Source organism: Eschscholzia californica, unplaced genomic scaffold (genome assembly GCF_041429995.1).
Source record: "Eschscholzia californica isolate CP2 unplaced genomic scaffold, dmEscCali1.0.p SCAF_1, whole genome shotgun sequence".
Lineage (NCBI taxonomy): Eukaryota > Viridiplantae > Streptophyta > Magnoliopsida > Ranunculales > Papaveraceae > Eschscholzia > Eschscholzia californica.
The window spans coordinates 67,554,976-67,582,143 of record NW_028238198.1 but is presented as its reverse complement, the minus strand read 5'-3'; the positions used below and the strand labels follow the sequence as shown (position 1 = coordinate 67,582,143).

At 36.6% G+C, this 27,168-nt stretch overlaps 2 long non-coding RNA genes and 2 pseudogenes across 2 annotated transcripts; 2 read left to right on the top strand and 2 right to left on the bottom strand.

The window, feature by feature from the left end:
• The first annotated feature begins 1,017 nt into the window (after window positions 1-1,017).
• LOC147568519 (casein kinase II subunit alpha-4, chloroplastic pseudogene) lies at window positions 1,018-2,925 on the top strand (annotated as a pseudogene).
• Window positions 2,926-7,032: 4,107 nt separating this feature from the next.
• On the top strand, window positions 7,033-8,151 carry LOC147568518 (uncharacterized). The gene is made up of 2 exons (XR_015238272.1): window positions 7,033-7,114; window positions 7,555-8,151. It is a non-coding gene; the product is annotated as an uncharacterized LOC147568518 (long non-coding RNA).
• Window positions 8,152-11,651: 3,500 nt separating this feature from the next.
• On the bottom strand, window positions 11,652-13,474 carry LOC147568517 (uncharacterized). Its single transcript, XR_015238265.1, has 2 exons — window positions 13,156-13,474; window positions 11,652-13,028 (listed from the first exon to the last, which is right to left on the bottom strand). It is a non-coding gene; the product is annotated as an uncharacterized LOC147568517 (long non-coding RNA).
• Window positions 13,475-14,946: 1,472 nt separating this feature from the next.
• LOC147568516 (pyruvate kinase 1, cytosolic pseudogene) lies at window positions 14,947-15,960 on the bottom strand (annotated as a pseudogene).
• Between the last annotated feature and the right edge of the window lie 11,208 nt (window positions 15,961-27,168).

Genomic DNA, 27,168 nt, shown 5'->3' with positions numbered 1-27,168 from the left:
AACTGACTTCCAAAACAGAATTTCCTATTCTGCTTTGTTAGAGAAGTCCTTATCCTTAACATAATTTTGTGTGTTCTCTCAATGCAGCCTACAAACCAGGCGAGGGTGCTAATTCTTTTTCAGGTTATCTCATTGTGCAGAAATGTAGCAGAATATAGTTTTCTAGGAAATCTCACACTAATACATGGTTGTATTACATGTTAATGTTTATTTAAAAGAGTGTCGAGATGCAGTTTTAAACTTCTTTCAAGAAAGGTGCCTGGTGGGGCTTGGGGATGCCTTTATCGACTCAGTTAATTAACTTCTGTTATTTGAGTAAGTTTTAGTTCACTTTGACATGGGGTATGTTTGTATGATGGAAAAATGACTATTTAGGTTTACAAAATTATCATAATAACTAAAAACACTTATGGTGTGTTTGGTTGCAGGATTCCTATCAAAAGTGGAATTTGGTAGGAATCATGAATCCTTGGTCTGTTTGGCTACCAAGAATCCTAGGACTCTTGAATCCTAAGGATTCCTAATTCCAAAATTTGTATTGGACCAAAATCCCACCCTACCCCCTAGGATTTGCTAGGATTTTGGATTAATAAACCTAAATTTCAAACTAAAAATCAACAAAAAAAATATTTCCTTCTACAAAATCATTATTTTTTTTCAAAATCATTGTTTTTTTCAAAAATCATATTTTTTCTAAAGACGTTTAAAAATACTCAAATAATAATAAATCATAGGATTCTTAGTTGCCAAACAAGCCAAAAAATATTACTTGGATTCATGAATCCGTGGAATCATGAATCCCAAGGACTCATGAATCCGCGGATTCATGATTCCGCCATCCAAACACACCATTAGATCTTTTCCTATTAAATAGAAGTTACCACAATATTATGGATATTAATAGGTTAAGTTTGAAACAATTTTGATAATTAGTATTCAGGTCATTTTTTAATTGTTTAGTTCCTAAAATACCCTTTCCCTGTTTTTCTTCTTCTCTTCTTTTTCTTTTCCCATTTCATGGCCGCAAGGCCTCTGCAATTCTTCATCTCTCATCAACCTTTCTTTCTTCGTTCATCAGATCTTCGAATCAACAAAAACAGATACCCTTCTTCTGTTTCTTGTTATATAAGAAGATCTGAACATGTAATTCCATTTTTAGGGTTGAGAAGAATTGTTTGTGGTGTTCCATTAAAAAATGGCGAGCAGAAAAATTTGAATCTTCGTCGTCCTTCATCATCTCAGTTACTACCTCCAACCGACAATCTGGCGCAGAGAATTGGAAAAGCGATTAGACGGTCTGGAGTTGCATCCAAGGCTAGGGTTTACGATGATGTTAACGTTGTTCGTCCCAAAGAATATTAGGATTATGAATCTCATACAGTTCAATGGGGGTAAATTTCATCTCAAATCTTAGAATTTTGCCTTATTTTTTCTTTTTGTTGATTTATTATCTAGCATTCATTATTTTGCCCTCTTTGAATATTTTTTTTAGGAACAAGATGACTATGAGGTGGTTAGGAAGGTAGGAAGGGGGAAATACAGTGAAGTATTTGAAGGTGTTCATTCTACCAACAATGAAGGTTGTGTTATTTAGACACTTAAGCCTGAAAAGAAGAAGAAGGTGATTTCTCACCCAAAATTAGGTTTTTTTTTTGAGTTATTGTAAGAAATGATGACTATCATCTTAACAAAAAAAAAAAGAAATGATGACTATCTTTAGTATTTGAGTAACTTCCAATTATGTATGCAATTCGGATTGGCCGTTGTGTTTTGCAATATTGACCCTAGAAGAAACTAAATTTAGGTTTAAAATGAGAAATATAGCTTTAGGTTGCCTTTGCTTTAGGTATAAAGAGGGATATTGATTTTGTACACCATAAAGATTTTTTTTCATGCATTGCTTACATATAAATATCGCTTACGACACAGTGAATACCATCCCACTTTGTCGTTCTACTGACTGAATAGGCCATATGCTTCACGTTAGACATATGCGTAAGGCCCTTGACTTGGCTGTTGTTTTAGTATCTAGTCATATTTGTTAATTTCACGCTCGTGCACAATACTCTCTGGCATAACCACCCTGTTCATGTATTTTGAATAATTAATCTGATACAGATTCATTTGGGCATTCTGATATTTTATATGGATGTTATTTGCTTATGATTTTTACTCTATTATTTACTCTCTTTGAGATGCTAATTCTTTGTTATAATTTACGGTCATGCAGATAAAGAGAGATTAAAATTTTGCAGAACCTTTGCGGTGGTCCAAACATTGTGAAATTGCTGGATATTGTCTGAGATCAACAATCCAAGACCCCTAGTCTAGTATTTGAACATGTGAACAACACTGATTTTAAAGTTCTTTATCCGAAACTTACAGACCGTGATACCAGATACTACGTCTATGAACTGTTGAAGGCATTAGAATACTGTCACTCGCAAGGTATTATGCACCGAGATGTTAAGCCCCACAATGTCATGATTGATACAACGTAAGCTTCGTCTAATAGACTGGTGGTTGGCAGAGTTTTATCATCCAGGGAAAGAATATGTACGCGTTGCTTCAAGATATTTCAAAGGCCAAGAACTTCTTGTAGATTTGCAAGACTTTGATTACTCTTTAGACTTGTGGAACCTTGGTTGTATGTTTGCTGGAATGATATTCCACAAGGAACCTTTTTTCTATGGTCATGATAATCAAGATCAACTTGGTCAAATTAGCTAAGCTGCCTAGAACAGATGAATTAAATGGGTACTTGGACAAATATCGCTTGGATTTGGACCTAGAGAGAGAGATATTGATTTGTGGCATCAATCAAAGAGAGAGAGAAAGATGTACGGTTGTTGTTTTATGAATTTAACGTTAGATGTTTGTTATTCGTTTGATGACATACAAATGAAAAATTTGATAGTTTGGAGTTTGAATTTTCTTCGCCAAATCGAGTTTGCAATATCTCCAACCCGAAATCACATATGCAATGCTTGCAAATCATGTTTGCAATCTATATTTTGCAAACACAGTTTGCAGTTTACATTATGAAAACACATGTTTGCAGAACAGACTTTTGCAAAACATGTTTGCAAACACTTGTTTGCAGAACATAATGTTGCAAACACATGTTTGCAGAACTTGTTTGCAAACACTTGTTTGGAGAACAGATTGTTGCAAACACGTTTGCAGAACAGATTGTTACAAACACGTTTGCAGAACAGATTGTTGCAAACACGTTTGCATAACAGATTGTTGCAAACACGTTTGCATAACAGATTTTTGCAAACACGTTTGCATAACAGATTTTTGCAAACACGTTTGCATAACAGATTTTTGCAAACACGTTTCCAGAAAAACTTAAAGGAAAAAAACGCCGTTTTTTCTGGTTTTTTTTTTTGAAAAAAATATTGAAAGTGGATCTTGTTAGAAAGCTAATGAAAAATCATTTCTAAATATATAATTTTTATAGAAATTCGACATCTCAAACAAAAGTTATATCGATTTAAAGTTTAAAAAAAATAAAAGAATGTAGTTACACAAAATGACAAAAAGGGGTATTTTAGTATTTGCACACTTTTTGACCTGAATAATAATATTCAAATGTTTTGTGTTTTTCTACTCATTTTCAATATTATTTTGACCTTTCTAGAAATTACCCCATTTTCAGGTGTATGCGGGAAGAAGCCCCTCAATGATTATATTAAAGCTTTTCCCATATGTATTTTGCCAATTCATCGTCTGCTGCCCTAGCTGTCTAGGGTACGAATCTTTTCCAGTGGAGGCTTAAATCGGCAAAAAACAGAGGTAAGATTATGCTTAATCTTGGAAAATACCGTGGTGTCGCCGCTCTATAGTTAAATGTAAGGTATTGGTCTAGGGTTACTTCTAGTACATGAGTTATATCTAAATCTATGGTGGATTTCGTGTCTTGTCCTAAATCTACGGTCCCAAGATGTCTGTCTATCAACCGACATCGAAAATATAGGTCAAAGGCCAAAGGATACTACTACATGACCTTAACCTATTGTCAAAGGAATTAAAATGAAGTGGCTCATACTCTTGCCTACTTTGAATTAGCCCAAAATATTTGACTATAACCGATTCAATCCCTTACTTAGTTATTACTTTGTCCTTGTATTTATTTTTTATATAGTCTATTTTAAGGACCAATTGAAACTATTCAATTACAAAAGTAATTTGTTGTTAAGAAAAATGATGTATGTCACAACTGTCCAGCTGGGATTGCCTTCAGTATGTTTTTGTCATCGGTCCCCTGATTTGGTGGCCCAAAGTGACGCTTTGTTCCCTTTGGGCCAAGGGGCGACCCTGTTTCATAGATGCCTATGCTGATGTTGATTGGTGTGGCCATCTGAGTGGTAGTAGATCTATGTGTGACGACATTGTCTATTCAATATTTTCGCTTATCACCTAAGCGTCCAACCCAGTATTTCATTCAAAAATCAACACATGCTTCCTTTTCGGTAACTTATATCTATCAAGACGACCTAACTTCATTGTAAACTGACCAAGGACCCACTCGTTGAATGTGTAACAAAGGCTTTGCGTAATCCTCGATCAGTTGTTTGAGGTTGAAACCATTTCAGCTTGGGGGAGGGGGATATTATCTGTTACATTAGACTGTTACAGATTCACTTTGAAGAATGTTTGATAACGCATGTGTATCGGAAAATAAACCAAGCAGCAGACATCTTTTCAAAGTTGTGTTCCATCGAGATGACGCTGCAGTGATGTTAAAAGAGGTGTGATTAGGAGTCTGGCGTTGCTAATTTAGTTTCGCTAGGTTTCCGCCGCGTCTGCGGACGCGCGACAGATCCTTCTTGTCTACGTCAATAAACCACATTTTATCTAAAGAAAGAAGATAAAGATAATGATAGTTAAAAAAAATTCCGAGACAGAAGAAAAAGAAAGGTAATATATGTTAAGATTTAAAAGGGAGAGCGAGAAGTTGGATAATTATTTAGAAGTTATGGAAGTGAGAGAAAAAGGAGAGAGGGTAAGAAAGAAAGAGAGAAATCGTGAGTGTTGAGAAATATTTTAGGGAGATTTTAACTGATTTAATTGTTGACACTACTGCCCCTTTATATTGAGTCGAATTACAAAAAGAGAATTTTATAGTGTTATTTCCCTAATAGCCCCTAACTTTGTGACCAGCTTCCTGCCTAGCCCCTAACTTTAGCAATAATTCCCGTATGGCCACCTTTTTTTCGTTATCTTTAACTTTCCGTTACTCTCTCACCTCCATCTCATTTTCTCTCTCTGCCAAGTCACCTATCACGCCACATCATCATCTTCTCCGGCAGGGGTCGCCGACCGACCAAATTTCCGGCCGGCGACCTTCAAATATTAAAAGTTTTTTTTCTCTCTCCTCTCTCCTCTTTCCCTCTCTCTAGAATTGTTTTTTTCCTCACCTCTCACTCTCTCTAAAAACTCTGGCGAAAGGGTTTCCCTTCGCCGGAGCTAGGTCTGTTCGTTGAACAGACCTTGCCTAGATCTGCTCACGAACAGACCTTGAAGGTATAAATTAAATTATAAATCAAAATTTTTAAAACCAAAATTTAAATTAAAAAAATATAAATCCATAGTTTATTTTGAATATATAAATTAAAAGTTTAGAGACGATTTTCTATGAACTAGGGTATATCCCGTGCCCTAGGGCATGGACACTTAATATCAATTAAATGTTACGAAATTTTTTGTTGTATTTTATTGAGAGAGAGATTTTTATTAGTTATTATTTTTTGTACTATTTTTTTGCTTCTTTTCTCTTAAATTAGTTATTATTTTATAGAGAGAGAGAAAAATTTTAATTTCTTTTTTTAACCTTTGAAATTTATTTTTGGGTTTGAATGTTCGCCTGTACTAGCTTCGCCTCGGCCCCCATCCGCTGCTAAGCATCCTTCCGAGGGTTCTGGAAGTGGCTTTCTGTTTTTTCTTAAATTAGTTATTTTATTTCTAAAAATGAAACGATTATTGTTTTTTAAATAGGTAACTTTATTTCTACGAAGGGCTATATTTTAAATTTTGAGAAGGGTGTTTGTCCCAGTCATTTTTTTTCCCTTCTGTTTTATTATATAGATAATGACATGATTTAGAAATGACTTTTGGAAAGATTTTAGGAATAGTTATTAGTTAATAGGATATGATTTTCATAAATAAGTATAGGAAAGATTTTTAGAAAGAGTTTTTTGAATTGATTTTTAGGAAATAATTAATAGAGGGTGACTTACATAAATAAATCAATAAGTTTAGGAAAGACTCTATGAAAAGATTTTTGGGAAATGATTTTAGAAATTATATTTTGAAACTAATTAGTAGAGGATGATTTACATAAATAGAAGATGATTTACATAAATAGGTTAACAAGTTTAAGAAAGATTTTTGAAAAGATTTCGTGAAAGTGATTTTAGAAATTATGTTTTGGAAATAATAAAAAGGATGATTTAAACAGATAAATTAACAAGTTAGGAAAGATTTTTCGAAAATATTTTATGGAAATGAATCTTTTAGGAATGATTTTGTTGGATAGATCTTTTCGGAAAGGAATGTTTTCAAGTTCTCTATGAAATTTTTAAAAATAAGGCATGGAAAAAAAACAGGTTTTGACGGACCGGGTCCGTCGGGCCCAAACTATAAGTCCAGCCCGGACCCAGAATAGTACCCAGGTTGGCCAGGCCCGTTTTCTGTACGGGCCAGGCCGGCCTGACCTTTATAACATCACTAGTCGGATGTAATCTCTATCAAACTCTCAATAGAATTGAACAGGTAGACTTATCCTCTAAATAATAGACGGATCTGTTTTATTATAATAAATTTGTTCTGTAAAGGATGGTGGAACCCATCAATCGGATAACAACTTCAATTAAAAAGTTTTGCAGGAAGGGCATGGACGGAGCCATGTGAGGCCATAGTCTGTTCGTAATTTGTAAATAAAAAACAGGGGCAATTAGGATATTTCACCGATCTAACCCTACTATTTTTAATTTGGAGAGGGGAAAGAAAAGTAAAAAACTTCTCAATTAGAATCCAGGAGGCAGCCGAGAGCCTATTTTTGGGGTTTATCTTCTTTGATCTCCACTTTCTCTCTCAAGGATTTCCGGTGAGTACTTGATACTTGGTTTGATTCTAACTATTTCGATCTATAATTAATTTGTAAATGATTCTGAACTCTAAATGTTCTGACTCCGAGAGATTATGGATCCTTATTCCTCAGGTTTTTAGATATAATTTTGCTTTCCCTTTTAAGAAATTCATCATGAAATTGATGAGTCTCTTTGACAAATATGGAGATGGTTTAGGTTGTGGCCCACCTGTTTGATGAAATCACATGGTTACAGAAACCTCTATTTTACATATAATTGAGTTTCAAGATATTTAGACCAAACTGTGAATGGTTGGCACATATAGATATGAATTTAGAGTACTATAACCATGATAATATTAGGGCTTTATGATATAATGGTTTATTTCGTTTAGTTCTAATAGCATTAATTCAAAACTACACCTGTTTTATTTACTGTGTAATAACTCTTTCTTCAGACGAAACAACAATGGCGACAAAGGTGCATCTTAAAGCACTAGATTCCTTAATTGCCATGAACTCCATCTACAGCATTTTTGTATTCATCTGCTTAGCTTATGACGTACCAGGTCAACATTATCTAGAGAACAACGGCGAATGTGCTGCTGGGTTGGATGTTGTTCGTAATTTATTCTTTTATGAAATTATCTCATTCTCTTTGTTCTTTTCATCTACTCTAGTTGCTAAAGTCATGGTACTTTGTATCAATTTTACAACTGATGAAGAAGTGAACCAAAAAGCCCAATCTCGCATCAACTATAAAGTTGTAAGATATGGGATGTATGCATCGTCAGTGGAATCAATGATAGGATGCCTCTTCGTGCTCCTATCATTAATTTGTATTATTGAGATTAGGCTAGGCACAATGTGGTGTGCTAAGGCGTCTTTATCTATTAAAGCCGTTGCTTCGCTCATTGTATTAACTATCCCTTCTCTTTCTTTTTACTTTGCTTCCATTGTGTATAGTTTTACCCAGTGATCATGTAATTATGTTCTGAAGACCTGTTTAATTATGTTTTGAAGATGTGTTTAATGTAGTGACAATATTTGGTTTACATATTATTGAACCGACATTAGAATTTAGAATGATCTCAATATTAAAAAAGTTTTTTTTTACAATGAAGTAGATGTTTTGTCCATATTCCTCTTTCTTAAGAGTTTTTTTTTCTCCCGGGCGGAGCGATTTGATGGTTATTTCTTTTCGGTGGAGCGCCACCTTTTGTGGAGAGGCAGTTGCGGTTTTTTCATCAGTTTCGGATAGTTCTTGCGGTTACAGTTTTTTCTTCGACAGTTACAGATCAATTTCAAGCGGTATCTGGCAGTTCGCTGCCAATAAAATACCAAATTTCACGATTTAGACTCCATCAAAGTCTGAAATCCTCTAATCTGTCGCTCTTTAGGAGATTTTGTCGAGATTTAGTCTCAATCTAGTTATCCTGCGTTTTCTTAGTCTTTACCTGTTTAGTATGGAAACCACTGAATCCCAATTCATCCAACAATTTGAAGCACTAACTATTGATGATCACCAATCCATTACGGTGGAAGGAGAGGATTTAACTATCAATCATTCGGAGGTGATTAAAAATGGTGTTGTCTGGTTCCAAAGTCCAAAGAAAGTAGAAACTGGACAGGCTATGTATCGTTTGTCTAGGGTCATCCATGGTCCGAATAAATTCACCATGAGGTGAAGGACAATGTTTTCCTCATTAAGTTTCAGACGTCTATGCAACTTGAAATTGCTATGGAGAGTTCCCCATGTGTCATACAAGATGAACTCATTATTCTTCAACATTGTACTCAGGAAGTGTCAACAGGGGATCATAAGTTTGAGTATTCATGGTTTTGGGTGCAACTACATGGAATCCCGATTAGTCGGCTCACGAGTGGTACAGTAAATCGACTTGCCAACTCACTAGGGGAATTTATACCCACAACCTCTGAAGATGCAGCGAAATGGAGTATTTTTGGTCGTGTTCGAGTCAAACTTTGCATCACCATGAAATTACAGGACCAGGTTAATTTAAAATTGTCTAACAATAAACTACTGTCTATCGAGATAAGAGTTGAAAAACTCCCTCGATTTTGTATATTTTGTGGCTTTTTAGGTCATACTATGAAATTTAGCCCGACCATCTTGGCTTTTGGAGATCTTTTGCAGCAGAATCTCTCCGACACTCAACGTAGTCGGGTTATTAAAGCTATGACCCCGAATTACCCTGAATCTTATAAGGTTCCATTCTCGATCAAAAACCCGATTAGAGAGATGGGTTCTTATGGTCAAGACTTCATTCCAAAATTTAACGATCTACATATCGGACAACAAGCCGATTCTAATGTTGAAAATTTATGTGCCACTAATCCTCACATTAGGGCTAATTTTGGAAATTACTGTCTAGTTTATGTCAGGCAAAGAGAACTAAGATTCAAACCGCGGATGGCATCAAATCAATGTATTCCAATGAAATGTTTACAGAGGACCACTACAAGGCCAGTTCAGGGAATGATAAGGAAGCAAGCACTAGTGGCTGTATTGATGAAGAAATGCCATTAGCAGAAGTGTGCCATAAAAGACAATTTAAGAAAAGGTTAGACACTCCAGTGAGAGTAGTGAAGCAGGAAGGGTTTCGGCAACCCAAATGCCGAAGGAGCTATGAATATACTAGCTTGGAATTGTCGGAGACTCGGGAACGCCCCGACAAAGGAAACTCTTAATCAGTTCCTGGATTCTACTAAACCTACTATTGTATTCCTCTCGAAAACGAGAGTTATAAATTATATTCCTCTTAGTTGTTTTAATAAAGTTAATTTAAATAATTATTTTTACGTTCCCTCTGTTGGTCATAGTGGAGGTCTTATTCTCCACTGGTATAAGGATATCCAATTAGACATTCACTATCATTCACGCTACGGTCACTACAAACGCAGATGATAATCCTTGGGATATCCTTTGTATTTATGGCCCTCCTCAAGTTAATAATAGACTCTCCTTCTGGACTAGTCTTAGTCATAAAATCTCGGGTATTACGAACCCATTGATGTGTATAGGAGACCTGAATGCTTTATCTAATAGGTCTGAAAAATGGGGTGGTAGCACTAACATTCCTTTTATGAATCATTTTCAGAAATTCATACGAGACGCTCAACTTATGGATCTCAAATTCAATGGACCAGCGTTCACGTAGACAAATAGTAAGGCATTACACCATTTGACTAAAGAAAGATTGGATCGAGTTCTTTGTAGTTCAGATTGGCTCATGCAACATCCTGAGGCAGGAGTATTCCATTTACCTCGATATAATAGCGATCATGCTCCAATATTATTAAAACTTATCACGGAAGGAATTCCCAAGAGTACTTTCGCCAAATTCGAAGTTTATTGGACCAAGCATAGAGATTATCATTCGGTTTTTAAAGACAAATGGGAAAACAGTGGTGGTAGTTTTACTGAAAAGATGAATCAGGTGAAGAATTCAATCCAAGGGTGGAGTAAAAATGCTTTTGGAATCATTAAAAACAGACTCACTATTTTAAGGAAAAGCCTGTTAGACATCCAAAAGCTGACTCCTTCGACTGAAACATTAGACATTGAAAGCCGTTTTCAAGAAGAAATTTTGTTCTTGGAAAATTTGCAGTGTAGTAAAGCGGAACAAAGAGCAAAATCCAAATGAGTACAAAATGGCGACAGGAATACAAAAGCTTTTCACTTGGCTATGTCCATTCGAAGACAAAACTATTCACCAAATCACAAAATCAGATGGTACCTCTACCAAAATTCTCGATGATATTTCGAAAGAATTTATTGATTATTTTCGGAACTTGTTCCAGGCTGAACCAGTAGTTCCAACTCCAACCGAAATCATTAATGCTTACAAGGTATTCTCGGCTGCTCAACCGACCTCTATCTCAAGGGTTCCTTCGTCGGAAGAAATCAAAGCAGTCGTCATGGAGATGGGTTCCATTAAGAGTCCGGGACCAGATGGTCTTCCTTGTTATTTCTTCCAACACAACTGGGACACGATAGGGATGAAGCTCATTAGCTATATTCAATTGTTTGTATCAGTTTCTAGTGATCCATCCATTAACCAGACTACTATTGCCTTAATTCCGAAACTTAGAAACCCAAGTAAGGTCTCGGATTACAGGCCGATATCCTTGTGCAATTCGATTTATAAGTTCATCACTAACATTATTGCTAAAGGAATTCGACCCTATTTAGACGATTGCATCTCTTGGTCCCAAAATTCCTTTGTGTCTAATAAACAGATAATAGATAATATTATCATAACTCATGAACTATTACACTCCATGACCAAATCGACTAGTAGAAAAGGATTTTTTTTTCTTTAAAAATGGACATGGCCAAGGCATATGATAGAGTAAGCTGGGATTCCCTTCGTGTAATTCTCAGAGCTACTGGCCTTAGTGGGCCAATCTTGAATCTTATTTTATCTTGTACTACTACAACCTCATTTAATATTCAGATTAATGGTCAGAGAGTGGGCGATTTCAAAGCCTCTAGAGGCCCGAGACAGGGGTGCCCCTATCCCTATACCTGTTTATCCTAACCTCAGAGTCTCTCTCCCTCTTATTTGATTATTATGAATATCAAGGTACAATTACAAGATACAAGATTAATCAATCCAACCCCAACATAACACATTTGCTGTTTGCGGATGATCTCATAATCTTTAGAAAATGCAAATAATCAGAACCTAAAAGGCATTTTACAACTGATGCAGAGTTACTTTTCTTTCTCGGGCCAACAAGTGAACTACTCCAAGTCATCACTATTCTTTAGCAAAGGAGTCCCGACTGAACTACAACACCATTTTATGAATCAGCTCACGACACCTTTAATGATGGACCAAGAGAAATACCTAGGTGCTCTTATCCTCACAAAAGGGAGTAGAATACAAAGTTATAAATGGTTAGTGGATAAGTTCAACAATTCCCTCTAAAATTGGAAGGAAAAATATATCACTCAAGCAGGAAAAACAGTTTTGATCAAGGCTATACTTGGCTCATTTTGTACTTATCCCTGCAGTTTCCAAATTATTCCAAAAAAGGTAATAGAGGACTTAAAAAAGGTCGAAAGGAACTTTTGGTGGAATCATACTGATCAAGAATCAAAACTTCATTTTCATCAAATGGGACATCCTTACTAGTCCCAAGTATAAAGGAGGGTTGTGTATTAGATCGATTGAGCAGGTCAACTTATCTTTAATCGGCAAAATGACTTGGAGATTCTTAACTAATAAGAATGCAATATGGATCAAGCTCTTAAGTGCCAAATATATGAAAGATGATAATTTTTGGAATGACAACTCTACAACAGGTGGTTCTCACTTTTGGCAGGCAATTATCAAAACCAAGACTACAATGAGAGATAATATCATATGGATAGTTTGGAACGGATCGAACATAAAAATAACAAGTGACCCTTGGATACCAGATACACATGACAAGCTAGCTTCCTGTCATCATAAATAACTTACCACATAATATTTTATGGGTTTCGGATCTCATGCTTCACAACCAATTTAAATGGAACTATGATCTAATAGCCAGACATTTTGATGAACATACAACTCGATCTATTACTAATATTCGTATTTCTCCAGCTATGCAACAAGATAAACTAATATGGTGTCCAATAGAAACAGGTAAATTTTCTACTAAGTCTTTTTATACAGCTATCAAAACTTTACCAATTGTGACAGATGAGGCTCATAATTTCCCTTGGAAGTTATTTTGGAAGAAGAATAATATGGATCCTAAAGTGCAATTATTTATATGGAAGATGATACACAATGGATTACCAACATTAAGCAACATAGGAGGACGAGTCCATCATATAGATCAAATATGCAAAATGTGTGTATCAAGATCAAGTTGAAGATGTTTACCATCTCTTTGGAAGTTGTTCGAAGTACTGTGAGTTGACTCAGATTTCAGGAACAAATCATGTAAATCACATAAATACAGATCTGATTAAACCCCTATCGCATATCCTAAAACATAATCGAAATGATGATAGTGACTGGTATTCTATTACTTACCTTATGTGGGAATGGTGGAAAACTTGAAACGAGTTTCATTTTCAAAATAAAAAGCCAGATCTACTTCGCTGCTGGTGGAGATCAAAAGATCAGGTAAGTAGTATCTCTAACCCTCAACCTTTATCTCGTTCTAATAATTCTTTGCAGACGAGCTGCTGGTTGCCGCCCCCAAGGAAAAATCAAAATCATTTTCGACGGATCTTTCAGAGAACAAATCGCCTCATGCGCAGCTTTAGCTAGAACAAGTGAAGGTGAAATTATTGGTTCGAAAGCTAGATTGGTGCCTCCTGTCTCGCCGATAAACAGTGAGATTCAAGGGTTTCGGTGTGGATTAGAAGTGGCGGAGGAATTAGGGTTGGAGGCATTTATAATGGAGGGTGACGCTAGGGTTTTACTATCTCTAATCTCATCCGTTGATTCTGAAACCCCTTGGAGACTGATGATAGATGTTGCGGAATTGAAGGGTTTTAGTCTATTTGCTGTTAATTTCTTTAGGTCCTTGCAGTATCCCGGATATTGTATTGGTCCTTTTGTTTTTTTGATGTTTGTTCCCCCTCTAAAAAAATGCTACGGTAAGGTTGTTTGGATTATTTTTGTGTAAGAAGTTCTAGAATTTTTACTAAATAATGAAGAGAAACACAATAAGAAGTCCAAGACATGTCAAGAACCTTTAAAAACTTCGGTTGTTTTAGACCTAGTAATAAACCAACTACTAACTGGATTGGCCTAAGGATGATTTCATTCTAAGAATGGTCTTGAGTTCATCATAGCGAGAACTTCTAATTGTAATGATCAAATTGGCCAATTGGGTATCTGGGTTGTTACATTGTAATGATCAAATTCCTGAATACTCTCTAACATCTTTGTCTTATTGTGTTAATACCCTCTTTATGCAGATATAGTTGCTCATTTTGAATATACTCTATTTCTCTCTCTGCTTCTTACATTTTCATCACTCCATTAAAGGCTTCTTGTCCACTAGGTAAACTTCCATCTCCATTTTGTTAATATCTAAAGAACCATGAACTATGAGTTTTGATGTGTTTTCTGTTTGTTTGTTAAAGTAGGATGATTTAGAACGCAGCGGAATTTAAGAATAAACTAAACTAATACGAAGAACGATCAAAATAAGTGTAAACAACTGTAAATAACTGAATAAACTGTAAACTTTAATTAACTTCAAAGGGGGTTTTTCTCTTCAATATGAATAATAAACAAGACTGGACCTCCTTTTATAGATTACTAAACTTTCCTAGATAGACATAAACTAGGATTCCTAAATAATAGAAATACCTAAAACTAGATTCATTATGAATCCTTCTTAAATTAAAACTTCCTAAACTAACTAGATTGGCCGACTAGGCCTCGGGCGCGCGGGATAGCGGGTCCGTCCCGTTATGCGCCTGCATCAACTCCCCGTTCCCCAGAAGGTTCGTCCCGAACCGTTTCGATGAAGAAAACAATGTGAGCCACCCATATACTGTTAATTCCTCCATGGCGATCCGTAATTCCCACTTCGAACGAAATTTGCATGAGAAGTGAAGGATACTAATTTGCAAGAAATCGCCAACTTCATTCTCAATCCCATATTCCAATGAATCCTTCAAAATTAACGTTAGTGAAGGAAGAATATTCATCTTGCCAACGTCCCAAAATTCGTCGTTAAGCGCCAAAATATAAACGTGACTAAGTTCACTTATGGGTGTGAGGTTGATACATGTAGTGTTGATATGACACTCAAAATATGCCTTCCCACGTTCATCCTCATGAAGTTTATAGAATATAATTCTATCACAATATGATCAACCTATGGAATCCCCGAGTTAATACATCATACTGTCGGCGGACCGAAATTGACAAGTCCGTGTATGGAAGCTTAGGGTCGATCTTGTATTCACCAAGGATTCCTCCAACATAGTTTGTGGTTCTCTTGAAATACAAATCTTGGTTGAAAACCTTCTCCGCCTCAGCACAAATTCTACCAATAGTGGAGATGGTTTCTATCGGGTATAGTCCATGAAGAGTCTCAACACCTAGAAGAATTGAGTCACTACCATCCAATACAGCATTAGCAACATCGGTCGCTTCTGCACGAGTTGGTCGAAGGTTGTCAGTCATGATGTCCACAACTCGAGTAACCACTGCGGGTTTTCCAACCATGTTACACTTATAAACAGCTGCCTTTTGGAATAAGAACACCTTCTCTGGCGGAAGATCTATGCCAAGATTCCCACGAGAAAGGATAAAACCATCTGCTTCTTGCAGGATCTCATCAAAATGGGTTAATCCTTCTGTGTTCTCAATCTTCGCTAAAGTCTGAGTCTGGTTGAGGTCACTCAGTTTAGATAGATACTCACGAGCATCGCGAACATCTTTTGTGTGGCGGGTATAAGACAATGAGAGAAAGTCAATGTTGTTTCGAAAACCCCAAGTACTTATAACTTCTTTATCTTTGTCAGCCAAGGTAGGTAGATCAATATGAATTTGAGAGACGTGCAAAGTGAACAATGACCCAACAAGTGTAGCAAAATTCTTTATCACACAAACCACATCTTTTTCTTTCACCTCAGCTACCTCAAGCAAAACCAAAGTAGTTTCACTTCCTGTGAACAGGTACTGACCAATAAAGATAGTGTCTCCTTCCTTCACAGCCTTAGCTAACCCACCGTAGTTGATTGGCAAGAGCTCTGAAGTTGCTTCTTTATCTTGATCAGGAGTTAGAACAACAAATGACTCAGCTTTAAGTGAAATAGAATGTTCACTCTTGTTCACAACCTGCAACTCAGGACCCACAGTATGTAGCATAACATTATTCTCGGTTGGGAGATCTGAGTGATGGAGTTTTAAGACAATCATCTACAGACATGAGTCTTTCTCAATCTCTATGTTGAGACTAAGAAAAGGACGAGGAGTAGGAACTTGTTGCTCATCTTTGTTCTTTTCAATATTTTCAACAATATTGCTTGGTTATGGAAATTATATTGATATCTTTTTTTTTTCTTTTGTAGTTTCAACTTCAGTGATGGTAGTATTAATTTCTTTAGGAGATGGAGTACTCATAGGGCTCGAGTTAGAATACATATCGCTAAGTTTTTCATCGATATCTTTGATTGTATCCTTAAGTTCACGAAGTTGGTGATGAATGCCCTCAAACTTTTCGTTGTCTTCTTCAAACGATGGAGCCCAATCTTTGTCCAATTTTGTTATTATTGAAAGTCCTTGACTAATATTCTCACACTCGGAATTGCAAGTTGGAGCATATGGATGTGTAGAATAATAAGACGATTGAGGTGGTGGTGGTGGTGGTGTTGAAGTTGGTATTGAATACGGTGGTGGAGTATAATAAGAGTACGGAGGTGGTGGTGGTGAAATTTCTCTTACGGGTTCTCTTTCAATGTTCTCCGCTGTTTCAGTAGTGTTTCAGGTTTCCAATCCAAATTGGATGTCTAAATGCTAATCACGTTCAACATGACTTGACTTTATGTTTTCAAACATAAACGTCTCTCTCATGCGTGCTTGCTCATCGGTGTCTTTTCAAATTCCGATTTGGCAACGCTCTTTGTCATGAGTTTTGGGTCGAAATTCTTTTAGACTTTTCCGAGTCTTAGATTTTCTGTTTCGGATCTCAAGCATCTCAGCGTACTGAGTCTCTCTAATCGTATCATGTTTTTGATCTATGCTTATAGATCTTCAGATGCCCAAAATGGCATTTCATCCTTGTGTGTGGTCCTTTTATTGAGTCAGTGTGTTCACTGTTACACAACATCTTATGTCGTACTCAATCTTTTGTATGTACTCTGCATACGGACCCGGAAGGTTTGTTTCTCCCACTTACCTTCTTGAAACTCGTGATTCAAGATTTTTCTTCATTCCTAAGGAATCAAACTTCTTTGATTGCCTCTTTGAATCGAAGATTCTAACTCTTGCGAGCTTTTAATCCGTCTATTGATTTCTGAAGCATGCCTATGGACATAACTTGATTGGAAGAATCTTATTCTTCTTGTCTAGTTTCGGGAAACATGAATGTTTCCATCCTTCTCAGCTTTCTACTTTGGAAAACCAATTTAGGTCTTCCGTTGACTTAAATTATCAAGCTTCATGTCTTGACGAGATATGGATTCCATGATGATTTTGGGTTCTGGCCAAAATCTAGAGCCAGTTTCTGTTTCTGCGCAGGTCTTTTATCTCTTCAGAAATAACAATTGTTTTCTGAGTCTTTGAGATTTTACTTTTGACCTTTTATGGCTTTTGAACAACAATTTGGAATTTTCTCAACTACTTTGAGATATTCCTTTAGAGACACTTTCACTTGCTTTGAGAGTTCTCCTGCGAATGACATTCGCTTTTGTGCGGTGGGTTTATAAGATCATATCTTTAACCTTTTCTTTTCCGAGGAGCCGCAGTTTTTTGCTCTTGGTCGAATTTAATCGTCTTGTACAAGTTTCATGATTGTTCTTCATGACTCTTCATGATTTTCCTCATGATCGAATTAAATCGACTTGTACTTTTCTCCCACTTATTCTTGTAATAATTAGTACTTTTCTTCGAGAAGTGCTAGTTACTATAAGAATACTATAATGAACAACAAACACTTTGTTCTCTTGATTGGTTGTGGAAGAAGCCCAAAATTTCTTTTAAAAGAAATTGCGTCAGTTATTAGCTAGTTTTTGTATCCTCGTAAAACACTTTTACACAAGATTTAGCTTTTAGACGGATTTTCGGTAAATTTGTGGAAACAATCATTTCTAGAATATATCCTAAAGTATTCGGAAGACTGGCTTTAAACTCATCTTTGATCGAATCATGCATAGCAATGTTCAATTACTCCCACTAAAACCACCATCCGTCAGATGTGTTCCATGGAGCAGAGTTAGAAATTGTTTCTTAACTCCTTTGATGGTTATCAAGTGTTTGACTCAAGTTTTCACCACTCCAATCTAATCGGATGGCTTAATCTTTCTTGTCAAAGTGATTCATTGCTTCGGTGTGTACTTTGTTTGAACCTTTCAAACGTTCTGACTTATACTTTATGATTTGTACGTTTCCATACTTCATGAAGTTGTCAGAGTATATATTGAAGTAGCTCTCATTAGCTTCTGCAACTAAACTTATAGGTCTGCATAGTACTGTATGGGTCCTAATAGGTTACCAGTCTTATGCCCTTTTGAAAGGGTGACTTCGTCAATTAGTCCTTAAGACCAAATCGACAATGTTGAAGTTGATGAGTTTGAATCTCTTGATTTTAGCCATTATCTGATGTAGATTGTTGCGGAAGCGTAAAAGTAGTAGAACTCATTACTAAAACTAAAGAAGAAACGATAAATAACTAAAGATAAACTGAAATAACTGTAAAGAAAGAAGATGCAATCAAGGGGTTTTGGTTTATAATTCAATTCAATGATTAACAAGACAGACCAGACTTCTCTTATATAGAGGTTGTACTTTCCTAGATAGACTCAAATAAAGAAAAAAGAAAACTAGTAAGGATACTTTCCTTGATTGCTAGGACTCTAAACATGGAAACCCTAAATACTAGACTGATAACTTAAATTAATATAGTATCTTGGCCATTGGGCCTGTTATTGGTTTGGCCGTGAGTCCCATTGGTGGGATGGCCGCCATCATACTCCCCCGCTGTGGAACAACTTGTCCTCAAGTTGGTGTCTTCGTAAATTGGCTCTGCTAGACAAAACGGGTAGATATCGGCGACATTGAAGGCAATCCTTAGTTCCCACTTTGCACGTGATTTGCCGAAAAGTTGAAGAAGACAAATATTGATCATAAGACCAACTATAATCTGACTCATATACTGACAAGATACTTGCAAAAGCAGTAGGAGTGCATTAAAGTCCAATAAATTGCGACATCTTCTATCATCTTTTCGTTTGACGAAGAAGACCACAAATACCGCATAATTCTCTACGGAAAAATCAACCTTGAATTTCTGCATCCAATTCGTCACTTCTACAAAAATAGCTATAAATATCTTCCCTCGTTCATCATCGTGGAGCTTATTAACCAAAAATCTACCAATAACTGGTAATCTAGTTACTTCCCAAGCCAATATTTCAAAATAACTGAACTTAGTGGATGCACTAATCCGGTTGTCAAAAGATAACGTAGCAAAACTCATCGTTTCATTGACCTCTTTTAGAGGTGGAGAGAAAGATGGACTAGGGAGTATTTTATGATTCGAAACCACTAATTTTTCTCCAGGGATTGTATGGGGATCAAATAAATTGTGCCGGCTAGTCTTATTCAATCGAATCTCATCGAATTTGTCTTCCTCCGTCATTGAAAAACTAGTATTTTTGTTATCAAGAACCTCTCCTTCAATAATATCGGCCATGGTGGTCGGAGGAATTTCGGATAATAATTTTCGAGATTCAATTCTTTCTTTTCCTTCACAAGAAATTGAGTTAGTAGCTTTCTTAGCTAGCCCTTTCTCAACTCGGAATCGTTCAATCGAATCTCTACTCAGTTTTATATCGAACGAGTCAAAAACAGATCGGTAAAATAAATAGGACTCAGGAAGTCGAGTAACAAATGGTGCCATGTTACAATTCATTTCCTGTTCAACTAACTTCACCACCTTAGGTTTCAAACTTTTCACGAATCTTAACGACTCATCACGTGGATTTTCTGTTGAAACCGATTCGTCCGGTAAATTGTGTAAAAGAAAAGCAAAATTCACAGCTAATGAATCGTCTGAGTCAATACCGAGTTCATCTCTACTAAGAATTAAATCAGAGATTTTTTTACTTACAGCGTTGAATTTCAGACCAATTCCAACTCGTGCAGCTATCATACATAACCGATCACCAACAATTCGTAACCCGTCTTCGTTCGCTTTTGATGTATCGGTCACAGTTGTGGTTTTAATGGAGGGAATTTTTCTCTCAGCTAGGGCTTGAATTAGGGTTGCGTATTGAATTCCTTGCCCAATGTCAAAATCGAGAACATGAAGATTGAGATTGTATGGAGATTGATATTTGAATGATTCAAGGATTGAAAGATAAGCAACCATGAATCCAAGCTTGAAACAAGGGGAAACTTCATAAAGAAGCTGACTTGAAATCATCTCTTCTGTTGGAGATAATTCAGTCAATGATTTAGGCTTGTTCTCTAGATCTATACGAGAAAGAAGAGCAGTAACCATATAACCAGTCAATCTCTATTCTGGATCATCTCTGATGTTTGAAATCAGTTTTAAACGATCAAGATTTAACAAAGCAGATTCAAAATTTCCATCTGAGATTGTTGTAGCTGCGTCTATTAGAGTTTGTTTTGATGAAGATAAACATAAGTGAGATGTTGAAGATGATGAAGAAGAAGAAGTTGAAGAAGTTGGAGATGGCGAAAGAAGAGGTTTTTGTTGATTATTAGGACTTGGAGTTAACAAATATTGAATAGTTTCAGTCCATTCATTACCAGTAAGAACAGAAGCAGCATCTCCTTCATCTTGATCTCCATCATCATCATCTTCTGCTAAAAGCTGTTTCTCTAGTTCTTGAAGTTGATCCCTCATCTTTTCTTCTGAATCAGAACTCTTTGATTCGTCAAGAACAGAACCAACAGATTGTTGCTGTTTCTCTAACTCTTGAAGCCGATCTCCATCATTACCACCGCTACCGCTAGAGTTTCGACGAACTTCAGAAGGTTTTGATTTCTCAGGCAATTCTTCCTCATCAGATTCTGACTCTGATTCCTCTCCTTCATCAACAGAAGTAGGGTTTTTTTGAGATTTTAAAACTGATTTGGGAAGTTCATCAGATTCATCTGATTCTGAATCGTTCTCACCCGATTCTTTTACTTCCTCTTCCTCCTCTTCTCCTTCCGATACTTCGAAATCTTCAGATCCTTTTACCTCAAGGTTCTCTCTCGTCCATGTCGGATTTTCTTGAAGTGGAACAAGGGTGGCAAGTTTCTTATGCCAAACAAACTCATACGTATTATTTCGACTTCTATGTACGGCATCAACATCCAAAATCCATGGTATTCCTAGGATGAGATGACAGTTCTCCATGTCAACAACGTCACAACAGAGAGTGTCGCGGTAGTGAGAACCAATGGAGAACGTAAATATGCATTGTTGGTGAATCGATAATTCGCTCTTGTCAGAAATCCAACCAAGTTCATACGGGCAAGGGTGGTCGTAAGTAGGAAGACCGGGTGCTTTGACGAGGCGAAGTGATATCATATTTCCTTCGCTACCGTTGTCAATAATAAAGTCGCACACCTTATTGTTGATGGTGAGTCTAGATTTGAAGACGTTATGTCTTTTCGCAGGATCCAGAGGGTTTGGGAGAAAGGATGAAGAATGATGGAGAGGTGAAGTCGTGGTGGAGGGTGGAGAAAAAAATTTCTCGTTTTTTGTATCAGGATTTTGCGGGCTCATGATACCAGCTGATGTAGATTGTTGCGGAAGCGTAAAAGTAGTAGAACTCATTACTAAAACTAAAGAAGAAACGATAAATAACTAAAGATAAACTGAAATAACTGTAAAGAAAGAAGATGCAATCAAGGGGTTTTGGTTTATAATTCAATTCAATGATTAACAAGACAGACCAGACTTCTCTTATATAGAGGTTGTACTTTCCTAGATAGACTCAAATAAAGAAAGAAGAAAACTAGTAAGGATACTTTCCTTGATTGCTAGGACACTAAACATGGAAACCCTAAATACTAGACTGATAACTTAAATTAATATAGTATCTTGGCCATTGGGCCTGTTATTGGTTTGGCCGTGAGTCCCATTGGTGGGATGGCCGCCATCATTATCGATGTTAACCTTCAGTTAATTTATCACTGGTTTAAAACATCAGATGTTTCTAGAAGAACAAAATGTTCTAAGCTAGATCAGTGTCTAAGAGAGGACTTCGATCCCTTTCAGCATCCTCAGCATTACTGCTTTTGCTCCCTCTTGGATCTTTACTTCTTTTAGTCAAGTATGTGATTTCCTTGAGCTTTACCGAGCCGCACATCCGGTTTAAAATACTTGATGAAGGAATTTTACGATACTTGTTTTTAACTTTGTTAACAAGGATACGGAACCGGAATTCATAATTCTGTTCCTTGTCCTCCAGGTGCTAAAGGTAGTTTCCTTTTAAATGGTCTAGCCATTGTTTGGAAACATTCACAGTAATGAGGAATACTCTTGATCATGTACTCGACAACTGCTTTTCTTTGATCAAATGTTTGTCTCACTTGACTGATCCCGTGCCCTTTTGAATCTCAAGAGTTCTTTCTTAGATTCTTTGTACCAAATCTCAAGAGCCTTTCTTAGACTGGATATTTCCGTATATTCTGCACAGTTTGTTCGTAACAACCTGGGTGATTCATCTAAGGTCTTATCTATCTTTGTTCAATCGATATTGAATTGGGTGATTGATGTATTCTATTGTCTTCCCTTAGGATGCCTTTCAGATTGCCTTGGAGGTCTCGTACCTCTCCATTTATGACTTCTGTAGGAATTTCTTCCTCAGTTTGTCTTAATGGTTATGCTAGCATCCATTACTCTTCTAAAGAGAATGTTATACGATTGCTTGCAAATGGTTTTTGACCTTCTTCGGTATGAGTTAACATTGGGATTGGTTATTCTAGTAAGCTTTCCTTTTGAATCTGAGAACTATTCTCGGATTCATTCTTCCATTCTTGGAAGTGAATCAACACCTCCCTTAGGTGTGATTTAAAGTTGAACTCGTTTTTTTATGTCATCATAAAACTACATAAAAGAAATGGCAAAGTTTTAAAACTCGTTATCGTTTTGAAAAACTTAGTTTTCCCACATTATTCAGTAAAAGTCGTCCCCGATTGAATAAGTGATTCCACGATCCCAGTTCTTCGGAGTAAAGCGGACGAAGGCCCTACCCTTTGACTCCGTCGTTCCGGGTGAGTGAACTGCTTCACTGATCACACCTTATGACTCTTGGTTGATAGATTTCATTAATGAAGACTAATCTATCCTTTTGCCTCGAGTATCCAAGACTCTCTTGCTGATCTCGTTGAGTAGAACCATTTATACGTGTAGGCCTCTTCTATAGAGCTACCAGCATTGTCCCAAGGTAGATGAGGTACTCTGCGAAGGCCGACCCACCTTCCTCGAACAAGGGCGCAACGAGTGTCTTAATCTGGATAGGCGAGTACTCAAGATTACGTTTTGGGGACTTTTACGCTAGTCTGGCGTTTGTTATAGGAACTATTTAGCCTAACTAACATCCACGACATAAAGCGTAAATAAGTAAGTAAATGCGCGGGAGAAAATAAATCAAGCAGACATGGATCCTAATATTGCCCCTAACCTAGAAGATCTAATCTCCTTTGGTTTGCTTCTTGTTTCGCCTTTTGGTTCGTCTAGATCTCCATCTTTGAACCTCCATTAATTTTTCCCGCTCGCCTTTGGATTCATTCCTTGAGTTTCTTCAATGGACTCATAGACCCTAAACTCTAATTATAAGACTTTAATGATTCGCAGATCGTATAAACTTGAAATTAAAATTACTTACAAATATGCACCCATCCGTGCTTAAAACAAGAATGTAGAAACAAATCTATGGCCATACTAGTTTCCCGCATTCACGTCACATGCATTCATATAATATACTAAGGCTAAGAATTATATATGCATGATTACCCTGGGAGACACTTTTGTCGACATCACCTGTCACATTACGGACCTTAAGTCTAAATTCGAAGAATTCGACTAATGGTGTGTTCCGGTTTCATCTTTTATGATTTCTAAAATCAACTTCAAGAAAAACTCCGTTTCGGGTTTTGAAAGCCCGGGTCAATTTCGAAAAAATATTGGTTTAATGATTTCATAAATCAATTTAAAGAGAAATCCGTTTTGGCCTTCTGGATGGCCCGGATTACTTTTGGAATTATTTGGTTGGATCGGAAAATTTTTTGGCAAAAACTCCCACTCGAATGATGGTCCCTTTTCGTGGTCCGAAAAGCCTCGAAAAAGCCCGGGACAAGTCCTAGACAAGTCCCGGCCCAAGCCCACAAAAGGGCTCAGACAAGGTCCGGACATAGCACGGCCCATAGGGCCGGCATGACCTGGTCTCGTCCTGGCCGGAGCCAGGACGCTAGTCCATGTACCAAACGCGTCTGGTGCTGGACCGGACCAGCACTAGGTGTCTCGGACCTAGTCCGAGACACCCAGAACCTCCCAGACGCGTCTGGTCGAGAGCTCTGGACGCATCCTAGACTCGTCCAGAAAGCTACCAGGCAGCTTCTGGTCGCGTCTCCAAGATGCGTCCAGATGCTTCCATCGCAGCTGGTGGTCGCGTCCTAGACGCGTCCAGTAGCAATCTGGTTCCAGTTGCTGGACGCGTCTCAGCAGCTGCTCTGGATGCGTCCAACAGCTTCCTGGTCGGACACTAGGGTTACCAAAACCCTAGTTTGCAAAAATAAATTTTTTTTTTTGTTTTGCAAATCTGTATTTGCTATTTTCCAAATTTTAAACTCTTTCTAAATTTTGAACTCCCTTTTAGAACACTTTTAAAATTTCTCAAAATTTTTAGAAACTTTTAAAAGTTTCAAATTTTGCTTTTGGGGGTTTCTTAAAACTCAAAAACAATTCTTTTTAGAATACTTCTAAAATTCCAAATTTTTGTTTTTTGGGAGTTTCCTAAAACTCAAAAACAATTCTTTTAATCAACCAATTTTGGATCAAAATTTTAGGTTTTTGAAACTTTTTCAAGAACAATTTTGAAAACAAATTCAATGTTTAGAAATACTTTCAATCATCAATTTTGATTTTTAATTTGAAAAACTAGTTGAATCATATTCATTGTAATCAAATTATGAGTTTGAAGTACTTTTAAAACACTTTTAAAATACTTTCATGAGCTCAATTTATCAAACTATCAAGCATATCAAATATCAATTAGTTCGATTCTTAGCAAATACTAGTTAATTGCAAGAGGCTCTGACGCCACTGTTTGGTATTATACCTTATACTAGTGTTTATAGCGGATAACGACATCTAATGTCTAACAATAGTATCCCCAAGATCATCATGCAAAACTAGTAATTAACTAATAGGATGATAGTAGGTTACCTTAATCGCTATTTCCCTCGAGCTAGTTGAATAGATTAAAGAAGACCAAGAGCTTCAAACGTAGCTCCTCTACTTGGGAGACCGAACGGTGTATTTAATCTCCCTCCTTGAAAGCTCGCTAGCACTCCAATGGTGGTTTGATAATAAGAAGACCTTCTTCTTGCTGGACTAGAAGATAGCTTGGGAATTAGCTCACTTTCTCCTCTCTACTAGGATGATAGTAGATTACCTTAACCCGATGTAGGATCCGATCGAAGTTAGCCGCGAATTACTTCGTAATTCGACGATCGTAGTTGGTTTCTAGCTAAACACTACGACCCCTAAATCAATCGGACTTGATGATCTTCTTTATCAATTGTCCTAACCGACATATTGCTCGCATTGCCATCTTGGTCGAAGGACATCTCCTTCAACTCCTTAAGGCCAATCCTGCAATATCTTCGATGTTTCGCCTGTCAGTTACACTTTCGACGTTCAAGCCATGAGTTCCCAAAAACTTGCTCCTATTATTACATAACTATAAAATATCTAATTAGAGTTCAACAATGACACTAATACTTCAAAATATAGAAACTCATAATTTTTACTAACTACGGAATATCTTGCTCTATCATCACGATGCAACGTTATTTAAGATCAAATGAAATGGACAGTCCCTCCATATTTATCCCACTCCGAACTCTTACACGTGTTTTACATAATACATGTGGTATGTGATATTTGTTTTTTTATATATTAATCAATTATTATAAATAATTTAAGATTAAAAAAACTTACCTAAAGTTTTTATTGTTTGGTGATTACCGGTTTTAGAAAACCCGATGTGAAATTCGCTAAGAAACCATGGATTCTGCCAGGCCAATCTTGCAATGTCTTCGATGTTTAGCCTGTCGGTTACACTTTCGACGTTCTAGCTATGAGTTCCGAAAAACTTGCTCCTACTATTAAATAACTATAAAATATCTAATTAGACTTCAACGATGACCCTAATACTTCGAAATATAGAAACTCCTAAATTTAACTAACTATGAAATATCTTGCTCTATCATTGTGATGCAACGTTATTTAAGATGAAATGAAATGGACAATCCCTCTATGTTTATCCCAGACAGAACTCTTACACATGTTTTATATAATACATGTGGTATGTGATTTGTGTTGTTTATATATTTATCAATTATTATAAATCAATGGTTTCTTAGCGAAAATGAGACTCTCTAGAATTTAGATTGTTTTCTATAATAAATAAGTGTACAAATGGAAGAACAACATATATGAAAAGAGGTTGGAGTTCCAAAGTGGGACTCTTAATATGAGAATGAGGGAGTATTTTTTTCATCTTCTTTTTTTGTTCTGGTTGATACTACTACTACAAGAGTTCGAATATGGGTTAGAAGGTTGCCAAAGCTATCCAGTACCTAGAGATTATCGGTTTCAGAATACCCGATATCAAATTCGCTAAGAAACCATTGATTCTCCCAGGCCAATCCTGCAATATCTTCGACGTTTCACCTGTCAGTTACACTTTCGATGTTCAAGCCATGAGTTCTGAAAAACTTGCTCCTACTATTACATAACTATGAAATATCTAATTAGAGTTCAACAATGACACTAATAATTCAAAATATAGAAACTCATAATTTTTACTAACTACGGAATATCTTGCTCTGTTATTATGATGTAACGTTATTTAAGATGAAATGAAATGGACAGTCCCTCCATGTTTATCCCACTCCGAACTCTTACACCTGTTTTACATAATACATGTGGTATGTGATATGTGTTTTTAATATATTAATCAATTATTATAAATACATTTAAGATTAAAAAAACTTACCTAAAGTTTTTATTGTTTGGTGATTACCGGTTTCAGAATACCCGATATCAAATTCGCTAAGAAACCATGGATTCTGCCAGGCCAATCCTGCAATGTCTTCGAAGTTTAGCCT